Source organism: Musca domestica, unplaced genomic scaffold, assembly GCF_030504385.1.
Source record: "Musca domestica strain aabys unplaced genomic scaffold, Musca_domestica.polishedcontigs.V.1.1 45, whole genome shotgun sequence".
Lineage (NCBI taxonomy): Eukaryota > Metazoa > Arthropoda > Insecta > Diptera > Muscidae > Musca > Musca domestica.
The window spans coordinates 4694218-4717857 of NW_026712335.1; the positions used below are offsets into that span (position 1 = coordinate 4694218).

At 35.5% G+C, this 23640-nt stretch overlaps 1 protein-coding gene across 2 annotated transcripts in view; it reads right to left on the reverse strand.

Moving 5' to 3' along the window:
* The window catches only part of LOC101892610 (protein alan shepard), a 356335-nt gene that overhangs the window by 134393 nt on the left and 198302 nt on the right, over window positions 1-23640 (reverse strand). For both annotated transcript variants that reach the window (XM_005180551.4, XM_011292985.3), the window contains exon 3: window positions 15433-15930. The gene's annotated coding sequence lies outside the window, so the exon portion shown is untranslated. The remainder of the gene's footprint in view (window positions 1-15432; window positions 15931-23640) is intronic.

Below are 23640 nucleotides of genomic sequence, written 5' to 3' on the forward strand. Positions count from 1 at the left end.
TAGAACAATAATAATACACATTTGTGAAACCACAAACAGATCTCAACACCAGATGCTTATATCAAATTTCGGGATTTCAACGCTATACATTCCCTCAATAGCAAAATTAGTAACATTAATTGCTTTTTGTAAAATTATAATTTACATTTCCGAAATCACCTCCACATCTCAATTCTAGGTATCAACAGAGACCTCAATGTGAAATTTGAGGATTCCAGCTCTATCCCATAACCCAGTACCAAATTTAGTACTAAATGGTACTGGTATAGGGCTCATTTCTAAAACACCGCTAAATCACTGACAGATACCATCAGAAATCTAAATATAAAATTTCATAATGGTTCTTTATATCTTCACCCAATATCATATTTAGTACTTTTCGCACATTTATAGTGCGCATTTCCAAAACCACCACCTCAGGAGCCCCAATAAAAAATTTCAAAACTGCAAAATCAGGAATATTTTCTTTTATTGTGCGATCATCTCCAAAAGCATTAGGGTTCTATTCTGACTCTAAGCCCACATCAATTTCAATGTCGTGGGGATCGGGCCACAATTGCGACCTGTAGCGTGATTACAAATAAATAGGGACAGACGGACATACATAGCTAGATCGGAGAGATAGGAAGATCCATGAATAGTTTCCTCTGTCGAAAACCATCATTTCGACACCCCCCCAACACATGGTGCTGTAGCGTATAATTTAAATCATAATTTGCACTTCATAGTTACCCCACCGTCGAGAAAACCATTTATGAAGCTTTTAATATTCGACATTTCTGTTAAAAGTATTGGCATTTCATAATTTAGAGCTTATTCCAAACACAGTAGTCTTTAATAATACTTGTGGTGCGGAGGGGATTTTCCTTGGTTTATTTCCAAAAAAAAAAAAAAAAAAAAAATAGAACTCTATTGATTTGATAATTAATGAAATTCGCCAGTTTGAAGTTGTTGCAATCATAAAGTTAGTCCAAACCTTTTCTAATCGAAAATTTAAATATATTGTTTATGTGTTATTCCTTTTCAAATACTGGCATATCTGAATATCCAATTATATTAAAACCTCGCAAGGAAAACTAAAATCATAATTTGCACTTTATAGTTTCCAAATCTAGATCTCCTTGGTTAATTATGCGTGACAACATCTATCATTCATCTTCACACTGCCACTTTAACGAAAGGATCTCTATAGCAAAATCCCCGACAAATAGGCGGAACTCGTTTTCAATGTTTCCCCTATTATAACACAAAGCACTTAATTGAGAAATTCCAAAAGTTTTCCACAAATTAAAATTCCATGCTGCATTTAATGTGACCTCTGAAGAATTTTATTATTACTGAATTGCCAACGGCGGCAGGCAGGCTACACAATCATTCATATCCCCTAAATTTGGGTGGTTGGTTACACCCCTTTCTCTTTCCCCCCCAATTCCGGCGCTGTGAAATGATTGAGTGTTCGCCCGAAAATTAAGGTTGTGATTTCTTTATTACCCTTATTAAGAAAAACTATCATTATCACCATCATAATCACCAACTTTCTTGATTGTGTGTGTGTGTGTGTGTTATTCATGGGCGGCAGGACTCTTCGTTCGAAGGCTACAAATACCATTAATATACCACAATAGGAAAATGAATTTAGAAAATCTTAACATATTATTAACATTATTACTAATATTAGTTTTTCACAGACCACAACCCGTTTAGAGGTCAACCATAAACATTCATATACAAATGGCATATGTTTAGTAAAACTTTGTGACCGAAGTTGCTGGCCTTCTTCACTTTGAACGTATGCTTTTCGGATTTCGTGTAGGAATTTGAATTAATTACATAAATGAGGTCAATTAAATCTAGTTGAACCATAACCTACGGTCATTATTTTAGTTTCGGTCAGGTTGTTTATTGTGGGCATGGGTAATCCAATTTTGGGGACATTTCAAAGATGGATATACGAAATTATTTCGGTTATGTTGCAATTGAGTAATATGCCAATGTTAAAATAATTTTATTAAACTAATAGATAACAATAACACTGCGACACAAAAAATAATTACAAGGAAAACCAAAAGCAATGGTTTTAAAATTCTATAGGAGAAAAATCGACAATTTTTGAATATATTCGAGTTTAGTTTCTTGTAGCCCATGAATTTTAGGTGTATAATGTCTTTTTCAATATTAGAGATAAAATGCCACTGAGTATGTTTGTTAAGCAAATTAAACCTCCGTCGAGTCATTAAAGACTTAGCTTAATGTACACAAATTATGTAGCTTTAAAAGTCCGATCTGAATTTCTTACATATTATGTATATATTTTTGTTTCCAATTAAAACGTAAATTTTTAAGGGATATTTAGATCGTTTTTAATAAAACGGATTCGACGGAGGACTAATTGGTTGTACGAAAATATTCCGCGGCTTCTTACAAACAAAATAAAAAGTAAAAGTATATTGCCGATAGATGCCTACCCTCAGCCAACGTTCATTTATTTAAATACATTTTGATGATTATTCCAACTAAAGACCCTTTATGGGTGGTGATCCGAAGAAATATCTCAATATTGTCAATTTCGTATCTTAGTTTACAACATGTCTCAATTATTACAACGTGTCAGATTTGGACTATATCGGCTACTTTCTTCACTTTATCTGACATATTTGATAATTTTTCATTTTTATACCCTCCACCATATCGAGGGTATATTAAGTTTGTCATTCCGTTTGTAACTCATGGAAATCATAATTTTAGATCTGTGTAAAATTCTAAGACGATTAAGCTCTGTCCGTCCGTCTGTTATAATCAGGCTAGAGGCAAAACAAATTAGGATAGGAAGCTAAAATTTTGCATAGATCAGTCTTCTGTGTGCAGGCAAGTCAAGTTCGAAAAAGTACCTTCCGATATTCGGTGTTTTGATGATTTTAGCCACATTTTTCAATGGAATTGTCTCAAAATACACACAAGGAACTCATTCCGAGAGCTCTATCCCCCGTCTATATATGTCCACGATATCGTATATCCCCCATATAACGGTACCTCCCTATATTCCCTATATTCCACACCAGGAGTTCTTTCTGAGTACTTCACCGCCTGAAAGAGTATTTTCTATATAGGTCCACGATATCGTATATTCTCCGTATAACGGTACCTCTCGATGTTCGATATTTTCATGTTTTTAGCCACAATGAAATTTTCTGAAAATCTACACATGGTGTCCCTTATCTGAGTTATCTATATAGGTACACGATACGGTATATCCGGTACCTTCCGATATTCGGTATTTTGATGATTCCAGTGACATTTATCAAAGGAATTGTTTCTAATTTGAAGTTCGTAATGCATACTACAGTTTACGACAGAAAATTGTCTGTGCAGGTCCACATCTTCGTATAGCCCCCATATAACGGTACCTCCCGATATTCGGTATTTCGAAGATTTTAGCAACATTATTCACCGGGAATGATTCAAATTTGGTGTTTGAAATTCGTAAAGGATACTACAGCCTAAGAAAGAAAATTGTCTGTGCAGGTCCAAGTCTTCTTATAGCCCCCATATAACTGTACCTGTAGATATTCGGTATTTTGACAATATTAGCAACATTATTCACCTGAATTGTTTCAAATCTGATAATATTAGCAACATTATTAAAAAAAAAAATTCTTTTAAAATTCGTATTTGAAGTTCGGAATCAGTACTCCTGCTTATGACAAAAATTACTTATGCAGGTCTATATAACGGGTTTCATTTAAAAGGTACTTTCCGACGGATATTTTGAGATTTTTTCAAGATCCTTCAATATGTATTAAAAGTTCTACTCGGATGAACTTAGTCGCTGTTTTATTTGTTTTCATGTTCATTTTTAAATGTGCTTAAGGTACCAGATATAGTGGACTGAAGAGTTTCCCCTCATTTAATACTGACAATATTGGGATGTGCAAAATTTGAAGAAAATCAGACATATATTACCAATAATTGTTAGCTAGAATGTTAACCTTTTGTGTTAAAGGTACCAGAAGGAGGGACCGATAAACTCTATTTTCACATCAGATCCGTGGCTGAGAGAAATATTTACATATACTAAGTTTGAAATGAATCGCTGAGTTGTGTCGCTAGTTATGAGAGACATAACTATTGAAAATTTGTAGGTGAGGTACCAGAAAGAGTGAGCCGATACATCCCATCTTCCTAGCAGGACCTGTGCTGCTAGAAACTTGAAAACTGTTTCAAGTTCAGAATTATTTAAAATTTTTAACACCTCTATTGGGAGTTACCAGAAGAAGTGGACCGGTATACCCTATATAACTCATTTTTTTGAGTTACCGACAAAAATCGGTAAAATTAAAATGCTTATAAGTTCAGTAATTTACGAAAATTTTCGGCAAGTTAGCAACGAAATCAAACAAGTCGCTGTTGAGAGTGGACCAATATTTTCAATCTCCAAGCTCGATTTAAGTATGGCAAAAATATTACGACGTACCCAGTATGAACCTAATCTTATACTCCTTTCGAGAGTAATCGTGCGATTAATTGTCATTTGTAATTTAAAATAGAATTTGTGTAAATATTGGGCCTCTATATTAAAAGTTCGCCATAAACAAAATAAATGCTTTTTAACTTGTTGGCAATGTTTTAACTGGCTTTACCTCACTGGGCTTTTGAGTTATCGAACATTTTGTAATCATTCATACAAATCGTACACACTTGAAGTCGGTCTTTACACGGAAAAGTTTTAATACCAAAGCCAACATTGTTGTTTCAAACATGGGTTTGTATACGTTTTTTATTTTATACAAGAAAAAAGAATTTTCATTTTTTCTGGAACATAAAGAAAATGCCAATTTAAATCAATACATAAATAACTAAAAATTAACTATATGATGTATGTTTTGCTCTGGTCGTCTAACGACACACAGAAAAACACAAATAAATCTTTTAAAAGATTTGAATTGTAAATTTTTGGGAGAAAAATGAAATTATAAATGCCAAAAATATATATAATGGATTTTTATGTAATTATAATTTATTGTATAACAATTCCACTGATGTTATGCTGACCGTGAACGAATCATTGTGCATATCAATTTGCATATGTATGAGCGGTAATTATAACAATAGAGTTGCCAAATTTCGATATGTAGAAATATGTACATGATGTAATGTTAGAAGTATGTACGTGAAATTTATTGGAGATTTTTCAAAGACCAAGATAAAATTAAAGCTATGGTACATCTTTCCCGAGGGTGAATAATTTTCCACATTGATATATATATATATATACTTTTGGCTTCGCATAGCTTCGTATTCGGTGGTCAGAGTATGTACTACCTTCTCCAATAGAAAATTCGCCCCCCATATAATTTTAACTATCGAAATTTGGTGTTTTAATGACTTATGATACATTTCTCCATAGATTTGTTTCTAATTTGGTATTCGTAATGCGTGTCAACTTCTATGACAGAAAATACTTTTATAGTAAAATACCAGTAAGGAAATGTCAAAAATCAAATGGGGCCGACTGTATGGTACCCTACACCACTATGCGTAGAGCTCCCGTAACAAAAACGTTTATATTGGGAATTTATGTGAAGTAGATCATACCAAATATGAACTTTGAATTTTGGAAATTTATTTAATTTTGAATTGATTTTCAAGAAATTTGACAGAGACTTTTGTGCCTCTAGTATCAAATAACAATGTATATCGAAGATATATAAAAACCTGAACCGATCTCGATAAAATTTGGCAGAAGTATTTTTGTGCTGTGTTCGATGTCCTGTGTCAAATATCAGCTCTGTGGAGTGAATATTACGCATGTGAGGGACTTAAACTACGAAATCGGATAAAAAATATACAGGGTTAGAAAAAAACTGCAACCAACTTCAAAATGCTGTCGTTTCTAAGCCACTCGTCCGACAGCTGTTAAAATTATTCTATTAACAGCTCAATACATTGTTTACAAGCGTACAAAAGCATTTTGGTGAGAATTTTCCAGAAAAAAATTTATTCGTGATAGAAATCAAGCGTGATAGTGTGATTTCTTTATATTTGGCTGGAAAACCAATAGTGGCTATAGTTAGAGCACTCCAGCATTTAAATATGAATAAATCCTTTGTGTTTCGTACCATCGATCGTTAACGTGATACTGGTAGCGTAGCCCGACGTCAAGGATGTACACGAAAGAAAACAGAAACATCAGCTCGAAAAGTAAAGAAGCAACTTGATCGAAACCCGCGTAGCAGTGGCCGAAAAATGGCTCGTGAGCTGAACATATCGCAATATTCCATTCGGCAAATATTGAAAAATGAGCTCGGGGTAAAGCCATTGAAATTAAAAAAAAGTGCAAGAACTTACACCGCAAAAAATACCAAAGCGTCGATCACTTCAAGCAAGTGTTTCGCCGGGAATGGATCAAAATATCGCAGAGCAACATTCGGGCAGCGTGTGACGGTTTCATTACCGTTTGAAGGCCATAATTTGTGCCACAGGTGACCAATTCGAACAAATCTAAACTAATTCTAAAATTTGATGATATTTCCGACATTTTTTTGCTTTTATTCAATAAAATTAAAAAAAAATGTTAAAATTATGGCGTTTGACTTTGTTACAGTTTTTTATCTCACCCTGTATGGGAGGTATGTGCAAATCTGAACCGATCTGGACAAAATTTTAAATTTTAAGTACTTATTTCTGAGCTGTATCTTATAGATCATTGTTGTGGTGAGCATATTACGCATGTGAGGGACTTAAAAACCCAAATTGGATGAAGCATATACATGGCACCGATTTGTGAACCGATTTTCACCAAATTTGAAATACTTTTTTCTAGGGCGATTTCGGTCGGATATGCCAAAATGCATGCTATTTGGACTGATACTGGCCATTTGGTGCTGAATTAACCCTATATCGGTTGAAGATATATATGTGAGATATATCAATTTCTATAGGGTTCGTCCTTGGGTAGGCAAAGACTTTTCGGAAAATTTCATCTGAATCGGATAATAAATGAGACCAGCATTTTATTCACAAAAATACATGGACGGACAGACGGACGAACATGCATAAATCGGCTCCGAAAGTGATTCTATGAAGATCCTCAAAAGTAACTATGGGTTCTTCTCTCTCTTCTCCATTTTACAAACAAATGCACAAGGCAGAAAATCCATAGCATTATGTGGTGTAGGGTATAAAAATCGCTGCTATGCCAGCCTCCTTGTGGCCGTACTGAATTAGTTTAAAATATTTTTTTCACATATATAATTTCAAAAATGCCTCAACATAGCCAGCCGGTTGTAAATGCAAATTATTCACATTTTTTGCATTTAATTAAGGTTAAATTGTCCTTTTTCTCCATTATTTGAAAATATGTGAGGAAATGTGTCTCGTTTTGTGAGCGACAATCCTTTGTCTTGTAATGTAACAATTGCTGTAATTGACAATTGTCTCCAAGGCATAGCTTTTGTGAAAAGGTAGCAAGGGATGCATGCAAAAATAAAGTTTGGGATATGATTTTCGCATTAATTACAAGTTATGTTTGATAATTAAATTATAATTACATCAATGGGGCAAATTTATATTTGCTTTTTTCCGAAATTTTTATTAAAATCTATAAATTTAAAATGTAAAAACAATTTCTCAAAAATATTACCAAAAAACGAGAAACTGCAATTTGGCCGGCTGAATCTTAGCCAGCATTATTGAGAATAGCACACACACATTGCCTTGTACTAACTCAGCATTATATTTTTCTCAATAAACGCCTACATTGAATGGTAATATTTCATGAAAGAGTGTGGTATTGTAATTTTGAGAAAAACTGAAGACACTTTTTGAAGTGCTCCTAAAAATTGAATATGTTACAATTTTACAGAGTAATGTTAGCACCTTCTAGCATAATTTTTATATCTAATACCGAGTTATTCCTATACCCTCAGCAATATGGCTAGAGAGGTTATATATCATTTGATACGGGCAAAACGTGACTCATCGAAATAGCGGTTTTAGAACTTAGGTGTCTTTGGGCCAAATCCGTTTCAAGATATTTGGAGTCGATCTAGAGATGTCCGTCTGTCTGTCTGCTGGCTGGCTAGTGGGCATGATAAATCTCGAAGGGAGTATCCGTTTTGGTCCAACTTTGGTACATCTAGCATTATTACCAAACTCAGATCGAGTTCCTCCCCACAAAATGTCAACATTTTCAAAAAAAGAGTAAAAAAGAAGCTAAGCTCGGCCGGTCCGAACTTTTAATACCCTCCACCATTTAAAAAGAAACTTGAAATTTTTCAAAAAAAAAAAAAAAAAAATCGAAAACTAAATTGAAACCCGTTATATGGGGACCATACGAAGCCCTGTCCGGAATGACAGAGTTAATATAACTTTCATAGTGGATGACGGATGGTATAAAAAGGGAAAGAGAAAGAATAATTTGATTTTGCGCCAACTTTGCAATTCCTAATATTTGCATCAGTTCTAGGTCAGGTGAGAAAATTGTCAATGTCGGTCTACTCCATCAAGTACCTCCCCCAAAAAGGATCAAAATTTTGAATAATTTTAACTCTTGTAAAATGTGATTTAAGAGTCAATTTACAAACATCCCAATACTTGTATAAACCCAAGGTCTGCGTGAAGATGGAATATATCGGCGCACTTCTTCTGGTACCTCCCTCAGAACAGGTCAACATTTTGAATAACCAAAACGAACATAAAATCCGAAATACACTTCCGGTTCTCGTCATATTTCACACATACCATTATTTCTACTTGTGAAGATGGGATATATCAGTCCATTTCATGTGGTCCTTCCCCACAGAGGGTCAAAATTTTGAATATCCATGAAGCTCATAAAACACATTCAGACTTGACACAACATTTCTGTATCAATATCAATATTTTTATCAACACAAGTTATAAACCACAAATAAACGGATCATTCCTTCTGGTAGCTCCCCCATCTGCCAACCTCTTCCGCCACCTCAGCCACAAAAGGCCACAATTTCCAAAGCTTGTAATGCCATAACTTCCAAAATAACGATATAGTCCAAATATGGCACGTTGTAATATTAATATCAGTCTTAAGTCAGATATGAATGGGTCAATATTGGCCAACTGCTTTGAAACCTCCCCCATAAAGGGTCAACAGTTTTAATAATCATAACTCAAGGCTGGAGTATACAGGATGAGATGAAACAAGTAAAAAAGCTGAGTGTTCGGCCGGGCCGAACTTTTAATACCCTCCACCATTTGGTACAAAATTGGCAATTTCCAAAAAAAAAAAAGAAAAAAAAAAAAAAAAATCCGTTTAAAATTCTGTTAAAATCTTAAAAATACCGAATGCCTATACGACGACGTAGACCTGCATAGGCAACTTTTGTCATAAGTTATTACAACATTTAAATGCGAAACTTGAAGAAAAATCTTTTTATAATGTAGCTAAAATCATCAAAATACCGAATATAGGGGGTACTGTTATATGGGGGCTATACGAAGGCGTGAACCTACATTGCTGATTTTCTGTTTTATGCTGCAGTATCTATTTCGAACTTCAAATACCAAATTTGAAATGATTCCGTTAAATAATGTCGCTAAAATCATCAAAATACCGAATATCGGGGGGTACGGTATATGGGGGCTATACGAAGACGTGGACCTACTTTGCCGATTTTCTGTTTTATGATGCAGTATCTATTGCGAACTTCAAATACCTAAAAATACCGAATATCGGGGGGTACAGTTATATGGGGGCTATACGAAGACGTGTGCCTACATGGCTCATTTTCTGACTTAGGATGTAGTATCCATTACGAACTTCAAATACCAAATTTGAAACGATTCCGGTAAATAATGTAGTTAACATCATCAAAATACCGAATATCGGTGGGTACCGTTATATGGGGGCTATACGAAGACGTGGACCTGTACAGATAATTTTCTGTCTTAGGCTGTAGTATCCATTACGAACTTCAAATGGCAAATTGGAAAGAATTCCGGTGAATAATGTCGCTAAAATCAGCAAAATACAGAATATCGGGAGGTACCGTTATATGGGGGCTATATGATAACTTGGACCTACATGGCCCATTTATGAACTTACCCTGCCTACTGGCAAAATATACATGTGTGCAAAATTTTAGCCTTCTATCTCAATTTGTTCGAACGATAGCGTGGTTATAACAGACAGACAGACGGGCGTGGCTAAATCGTCTTAGAATTTTACGCTGATCAAGAATATTTATACTTTGTTGGGTCTGACATCAGTATTTCGAGGAGTTACAAACGGAATGACAAAATTAATATATCCTTCATAGTATGGTGGAGGGTATAAAAACTGCAACCAACTTCGTTTCCCTTCTCATTCAGTCGACACGTTTCCCAAAGTTCTCGAAGCCACCTCTCATTTCCGTCGTTCCTTTGATTTCTTTCTGGCCAATAAGTAATAACCAAATGAAAATCTTCAGTTTTTCATAAGCCAAAAAATAGAAAAAAACCGGAAAAATAATAATAATAATAAAAATAAGGAGAAAATAGAATAGTTCAAATTATATAACTACCATGGATGGCATCATCGGAGACGGAGGTTATACATGTTGGCTTTTCCGTTACGGATTTCTCGGTCCGGCCTCCTCCAAAAGAAAAAAAAGATATATGAACGCATCCTCTAGGCAATTTGGAGGACTTGACTGCTCTGTGGCTGATGTTATTGTTGTAGGGCAGTAGCTCTTTGATCTGTGTGGCAACGCGTTTAATGTTGATGCTTTCGGATGCCTCCGGCTTTATTTCCTTTACAGAGATTTTTGTGTGTTATTTGTGTGAGTATGCCTGTGTGTGTGCGAGTCGAGTGTGCTTTTCCCGTTTTTCATTTTTTTTTGTTTTCACAGATATGGCCTGGCAATAAATTAAATCTGCGCCATAAAAGGGCAAATGTTAAACTCACACTCTTACACACAGCAAATTTTCATATATAATTTCTTTTTTTTTTGTGAATAATCCCCCCACGGCCCACAACAAAAACAAAAACCAAAAAAAAAAAAAAAAAAACTTTTCCTCAAGTTGCAACGGCAACATGCATCACGCAGCATAGCACATATTAAATGTCTGTTACAATATTGAGAATAGTTGGTAGTTGGTTTTGTCTGTTCCTCTTCTTCTTCTAGTTGGCTTTTTTTGTTCTGGCATTTTGTTGTTTTGGATCTTTTTGGTTTCTGGCTTATTTGCGACCGACAATGCAATGCATTTTATTGCAATTCAAATCCTCCCGCCACGCCTTGTAGGATAATAACATTTCGGACAAAGACTTCCGAGAGTTGCCGTTCAACAGCAGAGTAGTTTATGGTTAAAACTATTATCTTCATCGCAAGGGCAGGGGGTGGGGGCTTCAGCAAGAAAACTGTGATTTCATATAAGTTTTGGTCTTAATTAATTTTAGTTTTCAAAGTTATTTTTCGTTGTGAAATACGAACATTTATACCGAAATCATTTTCATTTAAAGTATTTAAGCTGATATTTCTTTTGAAAGCCATTTAGCATTTCGACTTAATGGATTTAAAAACTATTCAAAGCTATGCTCCGGAGATGTACAAGTTTCTTCCGAATATCATTATTAAATTAGTTTTGATTTAAGCTAATGTATGTTGTGTGCATGGGAATTTATTTTTGAGATATCACTGTGGAAGATTTTTCGAGTCAGGGAATGAATATAAGGTCGGTCGGAAAAAAGTGCAAGAGGTTTTATCGATTGAAATTGAAAAATAGAAAAGGATTACTAAAGGACAAACAATTATAGCGGTTGGCTAAATATTACCTTTTTTGGTTTCCGACAGAAGATGCTAATACAAGGTGGTGCAAAAGTAATCCTCCTATGAGAAAATGCTATAAATTTTACGATTGGCCTCTAATATCAGTTCCGTTTTGACATTTTCGTAGTAAACACATGTGGAATATTGGTGACTATTTATTTGACCAATAATCGGTAGGTGACTTTGTCACAACGTAAATTTCGTCGCGTATTTCCTGGCCATCCAACGCCTACTTGTGAACCACTGCGACGTTTAGCCGCTCGCCTTGATGAGACTGCCACAATAAAAAACATGCTGCCAGGCAGACCCCGGGATATCCGTCCTGCAGAGAACATTGATGCTGCAGTCGAGGATGTCATGGAAGCGCCGTCGACATCAAGCAGGCGACATGCCACGCAAATTGGTCTCAGTCGACGTTTGTTACAGCGAATTTTGGTATAAGATTTGAAGATATTACCCTACAAAGTCCAGTTGGTGCATCACCTTTTAGCTGCTGACCGCCAAACGCGTCCAACATTCGCTCAAGCCATCCTTAATCATAACCAAGAAGAAGATGATTTTTCATCAAAAAATAATAATAGTGAAGAGGCCAACACTGCACGTGCCACAATCGATATGCTGAAGGATTCATTTCCCGGGCGTCTAATCTCCCATTTTGGCGATTTGCAGTGGTCATCAAGATCGCCCGATTTAACCGCTGCAGACTTCTTTTTGTGGGACTTTTTGAAGACACGAGTTTATGTCTACAAGCCTCAGACTCTTTGAGCTCTTAAAGACAATATTCGTCAAGAATGTGGGACCAATCGCCGGAATAAAGTGATGGAAAATGCCATAAAATGCTTGATGTTAAAAAAAATAAATAAATAAAATACCATATAAAAATAATCCACAAGAAGAAACAAAGTTTTTCATTTTTTTTTTAATTACAGCCAAAAACATCGGATGTTTACTTTAGCGCCCCCAATAAGTAAAATCAGGGGATATCCCTTTATAAGAGATGTACTAAAAGCAGAAACTTAAATTGATATTTTTATACCCTACAACACTATGTGTTGGGGGTATTATAAGTTTGATTGGGCCAACAATTATATAACACCTCGAAATATTGATTTCCCACATAGGAAATTATATATGGATCTTCCTATCTCGCCGACCTGAGTCGATCTAGCTATATATGTCCGTCAGTCCGTCTGTCCATATTAATTTGTAATCACTCTACAGGTCACAATTATGGCCCGATCTTCCCGAAATTTAGAATAGAGGAGAGGATAGGGCAAGAATAGAGCCCTATTTCTTTTGGAGATGATCGCATAATATCTATGAGTTGAAAGGGACCAAAAACAAAAAAATTTCCTAATTTTGCAGCTCCTCCAGGCCGCAATTATGGACCAATCGAAACGGAAGACAGCATGGTTCTAGAGCTCAGGGCTGAGCAGAAGCCTTCCAAGTTTGATGGTCATCGGGAATTATTTAGTGGGTGATATAGGCCATAACATTTGTGTTAAATAAAAGTCAAATTTTTCATTAAACCGCGAATATTTTTAATACCGGCGAAATCATAAAAAGACGAAAAGGTCAATCCTGACCGTTACGTAGATACCGATAGTAAATGTATCGGATATATATAGCAAAATATATACAACACATATCTAGAAAGGAAGGGGATGTTAGCTAAAATGCTTATATCTCAAGAATGACTGGACCGATTTTGTCAATTCAGAGTGCCCTTTTGGCATAAAAGAATAAAATCTTTAAAAATCGCATAAAAATATGCCAATAATGATTTAAATATAGATTTTGTAGCACTTTGTGACATTTTTTTTTATAATTTTTATCGCATGCGATTTTTATACCCTCCACCTTGGAAAGGAGGGTATATTAACTTTGTCATTCCGTTTGTAACATCTTTAAATATAGGCGTAGACCCCATAAAGTATATATATATTCATAATCAGCATAAAATTCTAAGTCGATTCCGTCTGTCTGTCTGTCCGTCCGTCTGTCTGTTGAAATCACGATACAACCCACATTATTTGACGTAGAGCGCCAAAATTTAGCAGAGGAATTTGTATTGTGTCTATGATGGTTGGTATTGAAAATGAGATATATCGGTCCACGTTCTGGATTATATTTAGCTGTAGAATATAATCCTATGGAGGACAGAGTGCGTAAATATTGGACAAATGTCCCTGGTCAAACTGCTAATGGTAATATCTGGGCAGAACTCCGTGACATAATTTTAAAAGCGAAATCTTCCAAAATTGATTTGGACATAAGGGAGCTTCTAACATATTGTAGCGTTGTTGGGTATCACATGGTCGGCCCCGCACGGTTATAGCTTTTGCTTACTTGTTTTATTTTTTTAATTTGACTTGAAATATTTTTTACACCCAAATCACTATTTGTGCATTTATCGTCCGATCCTCACGAAATTTAGCATGGAATTTAGGTAAGGGTCATAATAGAAGCCTATTGGTTTTAAAGATGTTGGCACAATAATTAGGATTGACTAAAAGCTGATTTATCTGATTTTATAGTCACTCTTCAGATCACAATTATAGTGGAACAGGGCACGGAATTTTGCATGAGATTAGAGTTTAGGACAGGGAAAAACTTTATCATTTATAGTGGTAATCGGATTATATTTTGCAGGTTAAATGGCTCACAAATTTTGTGTGAAATAGTTTGGATACTGATTAGCAGGACAGAGAGCGTATATATAGGGCTAAAACAAAAAGTAATATTTTAAGTGACTGTATGGTATTATTTCAAGAACAAAATCGACCAAGGGAGTTTTCCAATATATTATAGTGTTGTAGCGTATCTTAAGGTCGGTCCAGCACATTTACATTTACATATTTGTTTTTTTATATTATTCATAGTTTCTAGAAAATTAGTTTTTTGTTTGAAAGGGAATAAAATTTTCATATAATATAATTTGTATTTATAACATTTTATTCACAGTATCCATTCTCTTATTAACGAGGACCCACAAGTTTAAACAAAAAAATATCTTGAGCAATTCCTATTCATTTGTAATATTTTTAATATCCCCCACTTATGTCATGTCTTCCCAAATGAGCGACTAATTAATATGTTGGGATTAGGCAATGACAACGTCAAACTAATTAGTTTGTAGGACATGTTATCTTCAAACAGTGGGGCTAGCGGAAATAACTTCTTCTTCTTCTTCAAATCCAACTGCAGCAAGTGGAGGAAATCTTATTAATTTTCAGTCTTTTCGTGTTTTTGTGTCACATTTGTTTTCGCTGCCACAGAAAGAGGATGAAAAAAAAGTGGATGCCTAAAAGCACTCTCAATGGTGGAAGTGGAACAAGCAACTGAATGACTTGGTATTTTCATTCGTTCATTTATCAGGAAATTTGTTTTTCATTTCATTTTTGTTATTGTTGTTCTTGTTGTTGCTGCTGCTGTTTTTATTTGCCCATTTAGATGCAGCAATTGTGTTCTCATTCTAGGTAGGTGTTTGGTTGGCTAGTACTTAAGTATTAAAAAGGTAATTAATTTTATTTTGTTGCTGCACTTGTTCGCAGTATCAAAAGGAGGGGGAGGAAAGTGAGAGGAGAGAGAGGATAAATGAGAAAGGTGAGTGGGGAATGAATGAAAAACAACTATTTAATTCACTTACATTTCCTTTAATTGGTGTAGTGCTGTAAATTGGATTTGTATTTGGCATAAAACCAGCAGTTGTTGCTGTTGAGACACCAACACCACCTCCGTTCCCGACGCCAGCAACAGCAGCAGCTGCAATCTCATGGCCAACGCCAACTACAGTGGCGGCACCTCCAACATTACTGGCATTGCTGCTAACAAACCAAGGTGATTGCTGCTGCTGATGATGAGGCTGATGGCCATGTGGCAGGGTGGCTGCAACATGCTGTTGCGGAGCAGCATACGGTTGCATCGTAGGTCCATTGTAACGAAATGGCGGCGGTGGGGTGGCCTGTTGTGCTGGTCCCAAATACTGGACCGTCTGCATGTTCATTGTTGTCCTTAGTGTCCTTGGGAATGCGGGCTCAGATGATGTGCCACAATCAAACAGTCGCACACACACACACACGCACTCTTACAATCACCGACTTGCGCCGCTTGGAAGACAGGGATAGATGATGAAGGAAATTTACAACTGAAATTGAAATGAAAATTTTTGTATAAAAATTAATTAAAATAAAATACAAAATTACATAACCTAAAAGCTAGGGGTAAAGTTCAGTTGTAGCAGAACCTTTGAACTTTCGAATATAACATACATAGTTTGTCAATATAAAGTTTATGAGATGTTTAAACTTTGAACCAATAATGTTGTTGTTGTTGTAGGTGAAACGAAATTGTAAAAATGGATGGATGTTAAGTAAATAATGATGATTAGTAGAAATGCATAAAGACATATAAATAGTGGATATAAAATGAGCTGTTTTGGTGGACGAAATAGCAAGGCCATATTTTCTTAAGATAGTGCAAATCAGAGATTCACAAATTATGGATAGACCATTCTTTTTTTTCAAGGATCTGACTAGTGTAAAAGGATCTGACTAGTGTAAAAATATTAAATCGTGGTTTGTTTCTGCTTGAACTTGTTTTTTTTTTTTTTGGCGGAATTTTTTTAGGGAATTTTCTAATTTTCTATTGGACCTATACTGAATATTTTTTGGCATGAGAGGATCAGATTATTGCCCTGGCAGAATAACAAACAAGTAAAGAAAGTCCTAAAGTCGGCGGGCCGACTTTATGATACCCTACAGCACTTTGCTAATTTAGTAGAGCTCCACATAACAATTAAAAGTTTTTATGGGAGAGTTCAATCATACACGCCATGATTATAATTATTATTTAAAGTTCAAAGGACTAAATGTGCCCAAGCATTTGTATCTTTTAAATACGGACTTACATTGCCCATTTGGTGCAAAATTAATTTGAAATCATATAAAGATATATATGGGAGCTATATCCAAATCTAAACCGATCTCAATAAAATTTGGCAAAGATATTTCTGAGCTGTATTTGATATATCTCCCTGAATATCGTTGTTACGGAGTGCATATTATGGCTGTGGGTAACAAATACAACAAATCGGATGAACAATATATATGGGAGCTATAGCTATATCTGAACCGATCTTCACCAAATTTGGCATACTATGACTCAATTCGGTCGTATGTGCTAAATTCCATTCTATTTGGGCAAATATTAGACATTTGGTGCACAAAAAAATGTAAATCGGACGAAGTTATATATGGGAGCTATATCCAAATCTCAATTAGGTCGTATGTGCTAAATTCCATTCTATTTGGGCAAATATTAGACATTTGGTGCACAATAAAATGTAAATCGGACGAAGTTATATATGGGAGCTATATCCAAATCTGAACCGATCTCAATAAAATTTGGCAAAGATATTTCTGAGCTGTATTTGATATATTTCCCCAAATATTGTGGTTACAGATTGCATATTACGGCTGCGGAGGACTAAAATAACATATCGGAAGAACAATATATATGGGAGCTGTAGCTATATCTGAACCGATCTTCACCAAATTTGTCATACTAGCTTCTAGACACAATTCGGTCGTATGTGCCAAATTCCATCCTATTTGGGCAAATATTAGACATTTGGTGCACAATAAAAAGTAAATCGGACGAAGTTATATATGGGAGCTATATCTAAATCTGAACCGATTTCGATAAAATTTAGCAAAAGTATTTCTGAGCTGCATTTGATATATTTCCCCAAATATTGTTGTTACAGAGTGCATATTACGGCTGCGGGGGACAAAAATAACAAATCGGATGAACAATATATATGGGAGCTATAGGTATATCTGAACCGATTTCGATAAAAGTTGGCATACTTATTTCCAGGCCTAATTTGGTTGTATGTGCAAATTCCATACTATTTGGGACGATATTACACGTTTGGTGCACAATAAAAGGCAAATCGGACGAAGATATATATGGGAGCTATATCTAAATTTTTACCGATTATCTCCAATTTCAATAGGGTTCGTCCTTGGGCCAAGCAAATGTGCAAAATTTCATCTTAATCGGAGATCCTCAAAAGTAACTTTGGGTCTACCTCGCTTCCTTCTCTATGTTACTTACAAAAATGCACAAAGACATAATACCCTGACCACCTTGTGGTGTAGGGTATTAAAATGTCCCAATGGTGTCTAATATAATTTCGTAAGAAAAATATTTTTTTTACCCTCAGTATTATGGGTGTATATAATTTGATACGGCCAAGAACCTAGACCTTTGAAGTCGATCTCGCGATGTCCGTTCGTCCGTCTGTCTGTCTGGCCGATTTGGCCCGAACTTGGTTTAGTTTAATATCATTATCAAATATTAAGATGCGGAAAGTTGGAGGAAAATCGGATATATAGAAAGGATAATCCCATTTTCCTCCAACTTTCCGACCTTGCACCTCTGCTAGGTCGGGTGCGAAAATGGATAGTATCGGCCACCTACCCAACAGAGGGGCAACATTTTGAATAAACAAACCGATCATCAAATTCGAAACTACAATCAGGTTCTCTTCATATTTCACACATTGCATTACTTCTACTAAAACAAGATCTGCTGTGAAAATGGAATATATCGGTCCACTCCTTCTGATACCTCCCCCACAAAGGGTACAAATTTTGAATATACATGAAGCTCATAAAAAACCAATTTGATATCCGATTCCATTCAGACTTGGTACATCTCAATATGTTTATCAACTCAAGATCTGTTATAAATATGGTAGAGATCTGACCATTCCTTCTGGTAACCCCTTCACAAAGGGTCAACGTTTTAAACCAAAACGATTATAAAATCCGAAAGAAGTATTCAGTTCTCTTCGAATTTTACATATCTAATTATTTTTACGAACACAAAATCTGCTGTGAGGATGGGATATATCGGTCCACTCTTTCTGGTACCTTCAACACAAAGGGTCAAAATTTTGAATATACATGAAGTTCAAAAATCGCGAAATTAACATCCGATTACCTTCAGACTTGGCACATCTTAATATTTCCATCAACCCAAGATCAGTTTGAAAAATGGTAGAGATCGCACCATTCCTACTTGCATCTCCCCAATATAGGGTTCAAGATTTTGAAAAACAAAACGCTCAACGAAAGCGAAATAAGCATTCAATACGATTCATCCAAAATTATATTTAAATTCCAATAAAAAGCGTATCAGTCCGTTTTGCCGACAGATTTATACCCTCAGCCACTTTTCGATTATTTACATATATTATGTCCCTTTATGAGGGAGCTTCCGAGTGGGCCAAGAGTGTTCATTTCGCATCTGGCATAATTCTGATATAAATATTACAATGTGTCAGATTAAGACTATATCGACTACTTCATCCCATTTATATAAAGTATGTGGGTACCAGAACAAGTGAAACGAAGTCTTCCACTTAACCCAATACTGATTTGGATGTACAACATTCAAAGAAAATCGAACATTTATTTCCAGTTTTATGAGAATAATTGTTTGTGGTGGAGATATCAGTAGGAGTGGGCCGATAAATTTCATATTCAGATTAGATCTCTAGTTAAGAAGAAACCAAGTTTGAGAAAAATAGTTGATTCTTTTTGACAAGTTATGAGATATAAGTTTTGCAAATTGTGACCGTTTGTGGGGAGATACCAGAAGGGGTTGGTCTGCATTCATCATCTTCAGACAATGCCATGTTTCATGTGTCAATAAAAATATTGATACTTGAAGAGAAAAAAATTAGGAAAATTTTGGGTCAAAGTGTTGATTCCTTCAAGGGGGACGTACTGGAAGGATTGAGCCGGTATATCACATATTCACTTAAAATCTTGTATTGGTAAAATGATGGGAACGTGTGAATTTTGAAAAGAATATAAGTTATTCAAAATTTTGACTCATCATCACATCTAATCTTTTATTGGGATGTTCCGAGTTTCAATCCGATGCTCATATCACGTTTTATGTAATCGTATTTTTGTAATCACGATAACTTAACTAACTAAATGGGCCATGTTGGCCCACGTTTTCGTATAGCACCCATATAACTACACCTCCTGAAGTTCGACATGTTGATGATTTTAACGACATTATTCACCGGAATTGTTTCAAATGTCGTATTTAGAGATCGTAATGGGTATTGCAGAAAATTGTCTGTGCATGTAGACCTGCTTCATATAACCCACATATAACGGTATTTTGATGAAATTGGCGGCAGAATTAACCGGAATTGTTTAAAATTTCGTATTTAAAGTTCGGAATTGCTACTACAGCCTATGCCAAGCAATTACTTATACAGGACCACGTCTTCGAATAGCGCCCATATAATGTTTTCTTTTTTTTTTTTTTTTGAGAGAGGAATTTTTCGACGGAACTTTTTTTTAAATTTTTGGAGTTCCTTGAAAATTTTGGAGGTAAATGAAAGTCCGCAATTCCTTTTTTGGTTTTTGTTAATAAATGCTTAACCCGTAAATGTTAAATATTTCGAAACAAATTAAACGAATATCTCGCATAAAACGAGTCGATTACCCGATGGAAATTGGCAAGGAATAACATTTATTTTCAGACTTACTTCAGGGAAGGGAATATGGACAATTTTGGTCCATAGTTCTTTGTAGCTATCCCCTCCAAAAGTTCCAGCTTTTTCGGATTATATTTGTTGTTCCACTTCTTCTGGTAGCTCTTTCACAAAGCAGCAAACCTTTGAATAATCATAAGTCTCATAAAATGCTAGATTATTCCCCAGTTTTCATTAAAACTATATGGCAATACAGGGACATACCTACATTTCGAAACCAAATTTCGGAATTATAGTTAGACTTGTTCGAATATCAGTATTAAGTACAATTAATTACTATTAGTAGTCATTTAGTACAATTTTCTTAAAACCGTTTTTTACACTACAATTTTGTAAGATATAATATAAAATGTAGAGCTTCTGCTCTTCCCGATCGCTCTCTAAGAATGGTCAAGTATTTGGTACTTGTCTTTTTCTTTTTTAAATTTCATTGCAGCCTTTTGTACGCAATTTAGTACATTTTGGTAATTTTCGTGCCACTTGAGTTCTAATTTCAAAAATTCCCCATTTTCAAATCTGTTCGCCCCCAACGGAGCCTTCCGTGTAAATTTCATGATTCTACATTTATCCGTTTTGTCTGAGCATTAGGGAACATACGAAACTCTTTTCGATACAATATTGCCACATTTAATTTTTTCATAAAATTTTCCAATATTTACACTTGCGTTAATTGTGTGTATATCTTGAAATTAATTTTTTTCTTCTGCCCTGCAAAATCTGTTGCAAAGGTATGCAACACAGTGTGTAGGCATTTGCATTTAGTGCATTTTTCAAATGTACTGTTCCAAATCAATACCTCCGTCTCTCAACCGCCCTTACTTTCTTCTAAAACACATTTCCAACAAATACGAGAATTGAATCGAATTGTGTGATGGTCGAATATATATATACTGCAGAGATAACCTCAAAATAAAATTCAAATTGAAATAGAAATTCTTTAACGTAGAACATGTTTAAAATGTTAAAGCATTTTGTTAGCAATAAAAGAAGAAATTATTTTCAATTCAAATCCAAATGCTGTTGAACAAAGGAATATATGTGCAGTAGAAGTGGAAATTTGTTACGAGGGCGGCTATGATGAGTTGGGGAAAATGGAAATTTTCCGATATCTTTAATATTTTATTGTAGAAGAAAATAATTAAAAGAAAATATTTGTATCTTGGTAAGTAATAGTAGATTTTGTTTAGTAGACTTAGGTGAGATAAAAAACTACAACAAAGTCAAACGCCATAATTTATACTTTTTTTAATTTTATTGAAAGAAATCACAAAATGTCGGAAATAGCATCAAATTTTTGAATAAGTTTAGATTTGTTCGAATTGGTCACCTTTGGCACGAATTATAGCCTCTAAACTGCCAATTAAAACGTCACACGCTGCCCGAATGTTGCTCTGCGGTATTTTGGCACATTCTCACATTTTTAGTGCCAACCTTGCTTTCCAAAATGCTCCTGACACAATAGTCCAATGGATTGGTATCCGGAGATTTTGGTGGCCATTGTGCTCTGGAAATGAAGCGAGAAACCTCATTTTGTAACCATTCCTGGGTGGCGCGTGCTGAGTCCTGTTGGAATGTTCAAGGGGTGGGGCCTAAATGTTTGCGTGCCCAAGGCTTTAATACACCCTCCAGAATATTTTCACGATAATATTCGTCATTTATTCTGATGCCCCGGTCGATTAATACGAGCGGAGAGAACCATTCGGCTGTTATGGCGGCCCACACCATCACCATGGCCGGCGCTTGTGTTCTGGTGGCCAACCGAAGGTGTATATTTTCAGCTTACCTCTTTGCAAGTAAACACGATCATTTTGTTTGTTTACAAACTGCTGGACAACGGAGAAAACCAAATTCGGCAGTTTACCACTTTCGGCCAAGCGGAGTTACTCTTTAGCTCTTTTGAGTCTATTTTCTTTCTTTTGCGGTGTAAGTTCTTGCACTTTTTGGAATTTCAATTGCTTTACCCCGAGCTCATTTTTCAATATTTGCCGACAGGTATATTGCCATATGTTCAGCTCACGAGCCATTGTTTCGGCCATTGCGACGCGGGTTTCGATCAAGTCGCTTCTTTACTTCTGGAACCTTTTCTGCTGATGTTGCTGTTTTCTTCCCTCCACTTCCTTAACGTCGGCCTACGCTACCAGTATAACGGTAACGAGCGATGGTACGAGACACAAAAGATTTATTCACTTGTAGATGCTGGAATGCTCTAACGCTAGCCATTTGTGGTTTTCCAGCCAAATATAAAGAAATCACACTGTCACGATTGAATTCCATCACGAAGAACTTTTTTCTGGAAAATTCCCACCAAAATGCTTTTGTACGCTTGTAAACAATATAATGAGCTGTCACCGGAATAGTTTTAACAGCTTTCGGACGAGTGGCTAAGAAATGACAGCAGTCTGAATTTGGTTGCAGTTTTTCATCTCACCCTGTATGTACAGTAGAAGTGGTAATTTGTTTCGAGGGCGACTATTATGAGTTGGGAAAATGGAATAGTAGATTTTGTTTTGTAGACTGGATTTGGCTTCATCTCAGATAAAGAATATATTGAAAGTGTCTGAAAAAGCCCCAGGTGGAAGAATACCGTACCGGTTGTGAAAATTTAGAACACTGTCCAAATATCTGTAACCTTACTTAGGGTCATTGTTAAAAAATAAAGCCATCACTTTATCACTTTTTGCCACAAATATATTTTTTCAATAAATTCTCAGACAACCATCATTTTTTTTTCTGCACTGCAAACCATTGTCACCACCTGTATACCCAGCAAAGTCACACAGACGCACACATCGACATTCATCCAAAATGCATTTGGGATGGCAAACATTATTATTTGAAAGGACCAAATTGCATAATTTGAACATTTGTTTTAAATTTCATTGCAATGCCAGAACTACGAACTCCAGGTACACAGCTGCTGCAACAATAAACAATGTGGTTCGGTGTGTGTGTGTATGTGTGTGTGAGGGGTGGTTGGTGGAATAGATTAAAGAATTTCGCTTTAGGTAAGTTGGGTTGAGTTGCAATAGCCATGTTCGGAGTGGAAGAATGTATTTTATTGAGCTGAGAGAAGTAGAATGGAATTTGTATGGGATATTTGGTACATTAAGCAGGTGTTTCCATCCATATTGATTGAAATAGTTTTATGCCGGGGATGTCAATGGGCATTTGAATAAAAGCAGGGATGTGACATTTTGGGTACGGACATTAAAACATGTCCACTAATTCCTTGTAGCTACTCCATTCAAAAAATCCTTTTATAAAAGATCA